This window comes from Silene latifolia, chromosome 8 (assembly GCF_048544455.1).
Source record: "Silene latifolia isolate original U9 population chromosome 8, ASM4854445v1, whole genome shotgun sequence".
In the NCBI taxonomy this organism is placed as follows: domain Eukaryota; kingdom Viridiplantae; phylum Streptophyta; class Magnoliopsida; order Caryophyllales; family Caryophyllaceae; genus Silene; species Silene latifolia.
Genome location: NC_133533.1, coordinates 5,109,424 through 5,121,802, shown reverse-complemented (window position 1 = coordinate 5,121,802; position 12,379 = coordinate 5,109,424).

The window sequence follows — 12,379 nt, the reverse complement described above, 5'->3', positions numbered from 1 at the left end:
GGTAAATACTAATTCATCTATATTGATTACTTGATTATTTATTTATACAATATTATAAAAATCTAGATTATGTATTAAAAAGTTATCTTTAAAACTCTCACATGCTTATAAGTAAAAAAATATTAATTGCAAACACAAAAAATAAATTAATACAAACTCTTTATTTTCCTCTCATAAATTTGGTTATTAATCTAATTATTTATTTAACCTTTAATTTCTTTTATTTAATAGGATTTTTTTTTTGGTTTTCTCTCACCATCATTATAATTTGTAGTTATCATAATTTATCTCCCTTTTAATTCACAAAATCGTTCCTCTTCCCTCAAATAAACTGTTGAAATTAATCAATAATTAATAACAAAAAAAAATCCTATATAACTATTATAACAATCCTAATTTTCACTTTTATTCAAAAAGTTGGTAGGTAAAGTATACATACATAGATAATTAAATGAATTCTTTCGCTTTTTATCCTTATTATGTTTTAAATTTATTAATAGTAAGAATATTATTTAGTTATTGTTTTTGTGTGTGTATTGAAATTGCAGGAAGATGACATACTCAATTATTATCAATAACATTGCATGAAATCTATACTATCTAATTAAAAGGGTAGCTTAGAACATTCAATTTCATTTCACATGACGTTTTCACACCCCATTAATTCTTATTCATTTTTATTGATTGTTTAATTATACTGACAATATGACATGCATGGAATAATAATTGAATTTATAAAACTATAATCTATAATTAAAAAGTAAGCTAAACTATCTACCATTATCTGAAGGTCATATTTTATATTTCATAAGATAATTTCTAAACCACTCTTATGCAAAGTGAATTTTGTAAAAAAAATAAAATAAAAAAATAAGAATAATAATAAAGCAAATCTTTTACATTCCATTTCTCTTTTGCTCCATATTTATGTCTATATTAAATTTCATAATAGTTAGAAAAATCTATAACTCAATAATCTAAATATAAAATATATAAATATAATTAAAAGGCAAGTAAAACTAACTATCTTCATTTACATGTCATATTTTAATTTCATAATAAGACAACATCTTAAATCAATTTCCTGTAAAGTGGATCTTGTAAAAAAATATTATAATAATAATAATAATCAAGCAAAACTTATACATTTTATTTCTCTTTATTCCTTATTAATGTTTATATTAAATTTCATAATAATGAAAAATGATGCTCAAAAGTCGTGAACCCTGATTCATATTTATACCTATATTAATTTTGATAATAATGAAAAAAGGATGCTCAAAAGTCATAAAACGCATCCTCAATTTTTTATATATTTTTGATGAAAGACAAAATTTATAAGCCAAAATTTTTCTTATCTCTATCGTCAATAGAACTAAATGTATCACTAAACTTTCCTATTATTCTATTAACATCAAGCCAAGTGTATTAAGGTTTTAAAATTATTAACTAATTTATTTACTTTTTATGTAAGTTCCATTGGGTTATGAAATATTCATCACATTTTCAATTTCATCATTTGTGTTTGTTTTGTTCTCATTTAGGGGCTATCAAGATTTATGGTGTGATGTTGAGCTATTCAAAGGTAATATACTTACATCTCTACGACTTCATTCTCATTCCCTTTTTCCTTCACTATTTAAGAGGAAACTTAAGTTAACAACGATAATATTGCATAAAACAAATTTTACTATTTTGTTGGTTAATTCAGACTAATGACTGAGTTACTTTTTTTTTATTATAGGGTCGATTCGTTGGAAAAAGAAGACTATATGGAGAAGTAAAATACTAGGATAGCTTAAATAACTATATATTGGAGACTAACTACAAGATTGACGACATCAACATGAATGATTAATAGTTTTTTTTCCTTTTTTTTTCAAATGTATATTTTATTTTGATATTTGTTTGTTTTTTTTCATCATTTTACCTTCAAAAAAATAGCAATATTCACCTACTTTGGCTTATTTAATTTATCGACTTTAATCTTTATGTTAACATGTAAATGCCCGTAATCTTAGTACGCAGTCAATGATGGCTTATTCATAAGGTGAGCTTAGTATATGTATTGATATTTTATAAAATTTCAATTATTAAAAACACTAGAAACATCACACTCAAAACAAAACATCCCGTGAATTTCACGGGCCACAAAACTAGTATACGTTTAATAACAAACTAAAAAAAATATTATAAGACTTCTATTTTGAGATCAACAATCATCTATTACTTATCAGTTTCTACCTTACATTTTTTACCTTTAATTTTACCTCAGTTTTGTGCCTTTTGTATTTCTTTCCTCTTCAGATTACCCACGTGATGGTTTGCCTTATCTGCATGTACATACGTTTTATGGTGCTTTAAAGTTATATAAAAAATATATTGACCAAAAGATAAAAAATCAACCTGGCAAAAACTTGACAAACGAATCAAAACATTGTCACATGTAAGTCACTTAAATTAAACCAACTGGAAAACATGAATTCAAATATAAAGCAAACGATTCATAAAACCAACAACATAACAAATTAAAATATACTTTATTGGACAAAACAACAACAACAACAACAACAACAACAACAACAACAACAACAACAATACTTGACAATAATACTCAATATAATCAAATAAATAAATTAAACCATAAAATGCAATCCACAACTTAGAAACTCATGACAAATGGGCATATTTTAAATAAATAAAATGAATAGAAACTATTATAGGTATTGTAGGTTTTATAGTCATTACACAACCATAAATTCCCATATTTTAATTTAATTTTTAATTTATTTTGTGGTATTATTAAATTAGATAATTGATTGCCGAGGACCTCAAGGGATGAATTAAATAGGACAAAATGTTAATGAAAATTATGGGTGTTGAGTAATATAAGGAGTTTTAATAAAATTATTAACATATTATATTACAAAAATTAATTAAATAGGAAAAACTTTTAATTAATTTGGTGTGTGTTAAGTATTATGAAGGGTTTTAAACAATTTATTACCATGTTTAATTAAAAAATAAATAAATAGAAAAATGTTAATAATGGTGGGTGTTCAGTAATATGAAGAGGTATAATTAATTTATTAACAGGTTTTATTACAAAATTTTAAAAACAATGCATTAAATAGGAAAATGTTAATAATGGTGAGTGTTTAATAATATAAAGAGGTTTAATTAATCCCTTAACATGTTTTATTACAAAAATTTAAATTTAAATTATAAATTATGAAATTTATTAACATGTTTTATTACAAAAAATTCAATTAAAATGTCAATATTAATTATAAATTATGAAATTTGATGTAAATTTGTAAGGGTTATATAAATTTTGGAAGATAATATATTTAATATACAAAATTAATTTAAGAATAATGATAATATCCTTTCATATTATAGATATAAGTGAATTAAATTAATTTATAGATAAATGATTTAAATTAATGTCATGTAATAATAAATTGATAATCCATGTCACATTAATTCACTATGTCACATTAAAAATACGCAACATCATATTTAAATATGCCACGTCTCATTAAATTTTAATCTGGGTGACTTTTTGGATCCTACGTGGCTTTGTCTAGGTGACGTTTATTTATTATTTTAGGGTAACCTTTTAATTATATTTTATAGATGATGCTCAAAAGTCATGAACTTCGCTCCATATTTATGCCAATATTAAATTTGATAATAAGGAAAAAGGATGTTCAAAAGTCATAAAAAATATCCTCAATTTTTTATATATTTTTGATGGATGGCAACATTTGTGAGACAAAAAAAAAAAAATCCAAAACATTAAATGCAAATAGAATAACAAACATTAAAATTTGACCTTTTTAATTTCTAGATATATTAAACAACAATTAAAAATCAAACAAAACTCATACTAAATTTTAAATTGCTACTTTATTGTTAGAATATTCTAAGCAACGGATAAATATCACATAGTTCTAATTTTACGCCGTTTATAAAATAATAAAGAATTTGTAAAGATTAAGGGCAACTAATAAAATACTTAACATTAAACATTAACCTTTTAATTTTTCAAACTAGAATAGGTTAAACGACAAATAAAAATTTACATCACTCTAATTTTAAACTGTTTATATGTGCAAATCCCTCCTAAATCTTATTGCAATAAATTTGCTCAATTTCATTAATTGGGTACATATATAAATATAATTTATAAATAAAAAATAAGGCAAAATATCTACCATCTTTTATTTTCGTAAGGTAACTCCCTAAACAATTCTCATGCAATGTGGATTTTGTAAAAAAAAAAAAAAAAAATTAAAGCAAAACTTTTACATTTCATTTCTCTTGACTCTATATTTATGTCTATATTAAATTTGTTAATAATGAAAAAGAATGCTCAAAAGTCATAAAATTTGCTACATATTTATGTATATATTAAATTTGATAATAATAAAAAAAGACGCGAAAAGTCATAAAACACATCCTCATTTGGCTATAAATGTTTGATGAAAGACAGCATTTGTGAGCCAAAATAAGCCGATATCTTTTTGCCCCCATCGCCAAAAGAATTGTAAATATGTGTCAATAATCTTTCTTATCATTTTATCAGCATCAAGGTAAGTGTATTAAGGTTTTAAATTAATAATTTATTTATTTATTTTTAAGTTCTATTGGTTATGAAGGACTCTTCACATTTTTTAACCTTCTCATATATGTTGTTTTGTTCCATTTAGGGACTATCAAGATTTGTGGATTTGTACTATTCAAAGGTAAATACACTTACATCTTTATGATTCAATGCCTTCTTTTTTTCATTATTTACGGGAAAACTTAAATTAATAACGATAAGGTTAATATTACATAAATCAAATTCCACCATTTTGTTTGTTATTAATCACTCAGTGTTTTGTTTTTGTTTTTGTAGGGATATTTCATTGGAGAAGGAAGACTATATGAAGAAGAAAAGACTAGAATTGCATAAATAAATATTCCCTTCATTCCACTCAATACTTTATTCTACTAAAGACTAGAATTGCATAAATAAATATTCCCTCCAATTTTCTATTATCTTACCTCTTTCCTTTTTCACGCAAATTTGATTATCTTCCCTCTTTCCTTTTTTGGTAAGTTTCATTCATTTTTTTATTAATTTCTCTCTCTTAAAAAAGCAACAACTCTCATCACTTTATCTATTCTTTATTCATTATTCATTATTTATTATTTTCTCTTCCCTATAAACTTCACAACTTACCATACTTTATTCTACTTTATTCCTTCTTTCTTCCCCTTTCTTAATTTTTGTGCCCAAAAGAAAGGGGAAGATAAAAGGAAATTGGTGGGAGTATATTATAAACTAACTACAAGATTGACAACACGAATTGAATATGAATGACTAATTGTTTTTAGGTTCATAATTTTTTTAGGGTTTCAGAAATTTTCAAAAGTATGTTTTATTTGGCTATGTATTGATTTTTTATTCATCATTTTTCCTTTGAATAATAGCTCTCATAGAATGAAATTGGAGTTGCGAGGATCTCAATCTTATTAACAAGTTAGACAAAAAAATCTTATTGACATGGATAATGGCTAAATGTAAATTGTTATCTAATAATTACGCGTACATGTCATATTATCTATCTAATGTATATATATACAAAACATATAATGATATTGCAAAAAAATTTGTAGTAGGCTACTATATATTTAACTCATTTTATATTATCATTTATGCAAAAATTTAAAATTTAGGATTTTTGACAAATTGATATAGATGATATACTAAGAATAACATTTATTAAACTTCATATTGCAATAACATTTATTGATATAGATGATTTACGCGTACATGTCATATCTATCAAATCTTATTAAAAGGCTAGCTTCAAAAGGCCACGCAGACAATGCCACGTAGGATAAGGAAAAGCCACGTATGCATTTACAATGCCACATCTTAATCCGCGTACCACTCTGATCTATCAAATTTTATTAAAAGACTACTTAAAACACCTATTAAATTTCACGTAGACATCGACTAAAAGCCACCTAGCAATAAATTATTTTTCAATCCACTCTTTTTTCCTTCTTTAAAAAAACCAAAATCGGATTAGTAATCCCCTGTTCTTTTACTTCACCCATATATGAATCAACTACATATACAATTTTCAAAATATCATCTTCCTCAATTTTTTTGCCAAAATTTCTTTGGATTGTCGATGTCGCGTTGAAATATATTTCTATCTATACAATATAGTTAAATGACTAGCTAAATCATCTATAAAATATCATTAAAAGACTAACTTGAGTAGTATTTAATTATCATGTGACAACTCTCAAAAATCATATGCTATAATATTTCATGTCTAATCTATCTATAAATAATATAAAAAAACAATCCTAATACATTGTTCTAATCTACGTGTCCCTAATATACTACGAGTTTACTGTCCTTTAAAGGATGTACTATGAGTATACTATTCTTTAAAGGAAAATATCATTAATTGAATCTAAAATATTTAATAAGAATAATTGTTTAATACATCCGTTCGTCTTCCCTAATCATAAATTACCACTTTACTTCCTTCACTACTACAGATACAAGCTATAACAACGGTTAAAAACCGTTGTTATATAAAAAAGCGGACGTTGTTAAAGCGTCCGTTGTAAAAGGTTTTAACAACGGTTGGTTTTCTTAAGGAACCCGTTGTTAAATCTATTAACAACGGTTTTAAGTATACAAACCCGTTGTGGAAAGTGTGACTCAATTTTGGTGGGAAAGTTATAACAACGGTTAATTTACAAAGAACCGTCGTTATAACTAAAGACAACGGGTTGTTTCTACATAACCGTTGTTGTTTGTTTTTACAAAATAAAAAAAAATTAAATTAAATATTACTAGATGCATGCATAATTACGGGGCCCGTTATAATTCCGATGCATGCATTATTACTGCCATCCCTCCTGTACTGTATATGAATGGACAATATATGGAATGAGAAGGGTTTACATTAGATTTGAAGCAGGGAGATATGATGATTATGGCACTACCTCCTAAACATGCATATATTATATTAATTAAAAAACAACTCAAAGGACACATTAGTTAGTATAAATACATACATTATCTCAACCACCATTCCATTATCTCACTATCTTCAAACCCTAACTGCTAAAACAATCTCCAACCCCTAATTAATCTTTCAAACTAACAACTCCAAAGTTCATCAACAAAATGAACGATTACATCCTTAAAACGCTTACTATGACCGAGAAAAATACTAGCTTCATCCGCCGGTTGCTCCACATCGAGGACAGTTTTAGGAGCTATCTTGTGGATGCTCAAGCCGCACTCAGGGACGCCAAAAGAAATGGCTTGACAGAGAGCGGCGATTGTTGCGGCTATATGACGATATAGCAATCTGGCCGAACGAAACCTCCAAATAGCTAAGGAGGAGAGGAGGGATATCATAGAAGAGAATAAGACTCTCTATGAAAATATAAGAATTGCATTTTTAGAAATGTAATTCTTTTTTTAATTTATGTATTTATATATATATATATATATATATATATATATATAGAGAAGGGTTCTTATAAGGCCTTGATACCATATAAGGCCCTAAGTCCTTATAAGAACCCTTGGATGGAAGGGATGGAGGGATGAGATTGTATCTAAATGAAAGGCTACAATTTCATCTCAGCTAATTATCTTCCTTAATCACTCAAACTCCCTTAAACACTCAAATATCCTAACCTCCTCTCGTATCCCACCCACCTACTCTCTCTCTATATCTCATTTTCCTCTCATTCTCTCAAAACAAAAAAAACCAAATAAAACCAAACTAAAAAAACCAAAAAACATAAAAACCAAAATCAAACAAATTCAGAAAAAAAAAATGACACTCCACTGCCACCCCGACCACAACGCCGCCTCCCTCCACTGCCACCCCCGCATCTCTCCACCACCGCACCTCCCTTTCTCCTTTTTTTTTATTTCAAACCACCACCCGACACAACTCTCCCTCCTTCCTCTCCTCCCCTGCCGGACCACCAAACTCGACGGCGGATGACAACCACCAACGCACACTTCCATCTCCGTCCTTCCTCTCCTCTCAAAGTTCTAGATCTGAAAAAAATACACCTACACATTCGTCCTCCGTCTACCACGACTGCCCTCTTCTTCTTCATTTTTGGGACTTGGGATGTTGTTGCGTGTTTGTCTTTCAGTACTTATTTTTTTTCTTTTTTAAATGTTGTTGGGACTTGGGATGTTGTTGCGTGTTTGTCTTTCATTTTAGTTTCATTTTTTTTTTTAATTCTTTCAGATTTTTTTCAGAATTATTTATTGGTTTTTTGACTTTTCAGATTTGTTTTTTTTTTCTTTTCAAATCTACTCAATATGGAGTGAGTAAAAAATGGACCAAAGTTATTTTTGTTTTTTGTTTTGTCTTTGTTTTCAGATTTGCTTTGTCTTTGTCTTTGTTTTTTTTTTTTTTTGGTTATTTTTGTATTTTTGTTATTTTGGTCCATTTTTTTTGGTTATTTTTGTATTTTTGTTATTTTGGTCCATTTGTTATTATTGTATTTGGTTTTTTGTTTTTGTTATTATGGGTTTTTTTGTTTTTGTTATTATTTAATTTTTTTTATTTGGTTGTTATTGTTATTTGATTTTTTGGACTAAAGTTATACATCTTGTCTATTAAAGTTATACACTATGTGCATTAGAGTTATACACACGATATTTAAATATGGTTTTGTTATTTGGTTTTTTTTTATTGTTATTTGGTTTATTTCAGATTTCGGGTTGGGTTGGGTTGTTGATTTTTTTTTTTTTTTTTTTTTTATTTACTTATTATGTTGTTATTTATTTAGATCTAGTTTTTAGATTTTTAGATTTGTTTTAGATTTTTCATATTATTTTTTTTGTTTTTTTGTTGTTATTTTTTTTTTTGACTAGAGTTATACATCAAATGCATAGAGTTATACATTGTATGTCTAGAGTTATACAGATTGTGACTAGAGTTTTACATCTTTTGACTAGAATTATAAATACTGTGACTAGAGTTATACATTAAATGCCTAGAGTTATACATTATATGCCTAGAGTTATACAACATATGCATAGAGTTATACATTATATGACTAAAGTTATACAATTTTGATCTAAAGTTTTACAAATATGGACTAAAGTTATACATATGAAGGACTAGAGTTATACAAAAATGGACTAAAGTTATACAACTATGGACTAAAGTTATACAAAAATATGGACTCAAATATATAATGGACCTTAGATTTTTAGATTTGTTTTAGATTTTTCATATTATTTTTTTTGTTTTTTTGTTGTTATTTTTTTTTTTTGACTAGAGTTATACATCAAATGCCTAGAGTTATACATTGTATGTCTAGAGTTATACAGATTGTGACTAGAGTTTTACATCTTTTGACTAGAATTATAAATACTGTGACTAGAGTTATACATTAAATGCCTAGAGTTATACATTATATGCCTAGAGTTATACATCATATGCATAGAGTTATACATTATATGACTAAAGTTATACAATTTTGGACTAAAGTTGTACAAATATGGACTAAAATTATACATATGAAGGACTAGAGTTATACAAAAATGGACTAAAGTTATACAATTATGGACTAAAGTTATACAACTATGGACTAAAGTTATACAAAAATTGGACTAAAGTTATAAAAAAATGAACCAAAGTGACTAGAGTTATACATTGTATGACTAGAGTTATACAAACTGTGACTAGAGTTATACATTGTATGACTAGAGTTATACATTTTATGACTGAAGTTATACTCTTATGGAGTTATACATCAAATGCCTAGAGTTATACATTGTATGTCTAGAGTTATACAGATTGTGACTAGAGTTTTACATCTTTTGACTAGAATTATAAATACTGTGACTAGAGTTATACATTAAATGCCTAGAGTTATACATTATATGCCTAGAGTTATACATCATATGCATAGAGTTATACATTATATGACTAAAGTTATACAATTTTGGACTAAAGTTTTACAAATATGGACTAAAGTTATACATATGAAGGACTAGAGTTATACAAAAATGGACTAAAGTTATACAACTATGGACTAAAGTTATACAAAAATATGGACTCAAATATATAATGGACCTTAGATTTTTAGATTTGTTTTAGATTTTTCATATTATTTTTTTTTTTTTTTTTTTGTTTTTTTTTTTTTTGACTAGAGTTATACATCAAATGCCTAGAGTTATACATTGTATGTCTAGAGTTATACAGATTGTGACTAGAGTTTTACATCTTTTGACTAGAATTATAAATACTGTGACTAGAGTTATACATTAAATGCCTAGAGTTATACATTATATACCTAGAGTTATACATCATATGCATAGAGTTATACATTATATGACTAAAGTTATACAATTTTGGACTAAAGTTTTACAAATATGGACTAAAGTTATACATATGAAGGACTAGAGTTATACAAAAATGGACTAAAGTTATACAATTATGGACTAAAGTTATACAACTATGGACTAAAGTTATACAAAAATTGGACTAAAGTTATACAAAAATGAACCAAAGTGACTAGAGTTATACATTGTATGACTAGAGTTATACAAACTGTGACTAGAGTTATACATTGTATGACTAGAGTTATACATTTTTTTTATTGTTATTTGATTTAAGAAAATGACTAAAAAATGATAACTAACAAAATAAAAGACAACTAAAATAAAATAAAAGACAAAAAAAATAATAAATGGAAAAAACAACTAAAAACATACAAATTAATACAAAACGAAAAAAAAAAAAAAAAAAAAAAAAAAAAAAAAAAAAAGTCAGCGGGGGTGGGGGGCGGGGGTGGGGGGGCGCGGGGGGGGTGGTGGGTGGTTATTTGGTGTCGGGTGGGGTGGTGGTGGGTGGTGGTGAATGAGGAAGAGAGGAATGAATGATTTATTTGAGTTTTTGATTTATTTGGATTTTTTGGGTTTTTTATTTATTTGGATTTTTGGGTTTTTTTTATTTATTTGGGTTTTTTTTTTAGAGTTTGAGAGAAGAGAGAAATGAAATGTGTAAGATGAAAGAGAAATGGATGAGTGGAAAAGAATTATAAAGTAAATTAGTGATTAATTAGAGTGAATTAGTGAAGGAGGAGAGAGATGGTGAGATTAGCTTTATAAACACACTTTTTGGGGTTGATCTCATCCCTCCATTTCCCTCCATCCAGTGGCTCATAATAGAACTTATGGACTCAAAATAAATGTGGACCTTAGTTGATCTCTTCTCTATATATATATATATATATATATATATATATATATATATATATATATATATATATATATATTAATGAATTATTAATTAAGTTTATCATGCATTCTTCTCTATCATCTTGCTTCTTCTTTGCTTTATTTTATTTAATTTGTTTTACGAGCTAATTAAGCGAATAATAACATAATAATGATCGATAAAAACCCATCATATATACATGCAAATTAAATGAAATAATTAAAAAAAGAAAACAATGACGATGAAAGACGATGAAACCAACGAAGGACGGCGAGATTTACCTGATAATTAGAGAAAGTAAGAGACGATGAAACCAACGGTGACGGCGAGATGATAAAGCGACGATGAGAAAGAGAGAAAGAGACGATGAGAAAGTGTGTTTTTTGTGTTTGTGTTTGTGTTTGTCCGTGTTTGTGTTTGTGTTAGGTTATGTATGTGTTTTGTGGTCAGAGCGGATCTGTGTTTGTGTGGTTTATAGTATTGAAAGTATTGACAACGGTTGTTCAATAACAACCGTTGTTAAATAAGTTTTAACAACGGTTGTAAAATAACAACCGTTGTTAAATAAGTTTTAACAACGGGTTTAAAAATACCCGTTGTGATTACTTTACACTAACTTTGCGCCAATTTTGCGCCAAATCATTAACAACGGTTGTGCAAATTTAACCTGTTGTTAAAACTTATAACAACGGTTATATAACCATACCCGTTGTAATTAAGTTTAGTAAAAATCGCGCCATACATTCTACAACGTCTATTGTGATTTTCGTGCATAAACGTTGTTAAAGGAGCGTTGTAGTTGCCTGGATTTGTAGTAGTGCTTCTTCAATAAATTGCTATTATCCCTTAATGTAATTTAACAACACCCTTTCATTTTCCTTCTCCGTACCTCTTTTTCAGTTTCTTAATTACTGCTCATGTTTTAAATTCCTCTATTGTGAAACGGTTGCTTCTTAAATCCAACCTTCTTAAAGGATCTTGATATTTAAATACCCTATAGCCAATTTGATTTTCTCATGCTATCTTCTTCACAATATGTCTATTGTATTTTTATTCTTTTACAGTAAATTTTTCCAAAGAGTTATTTT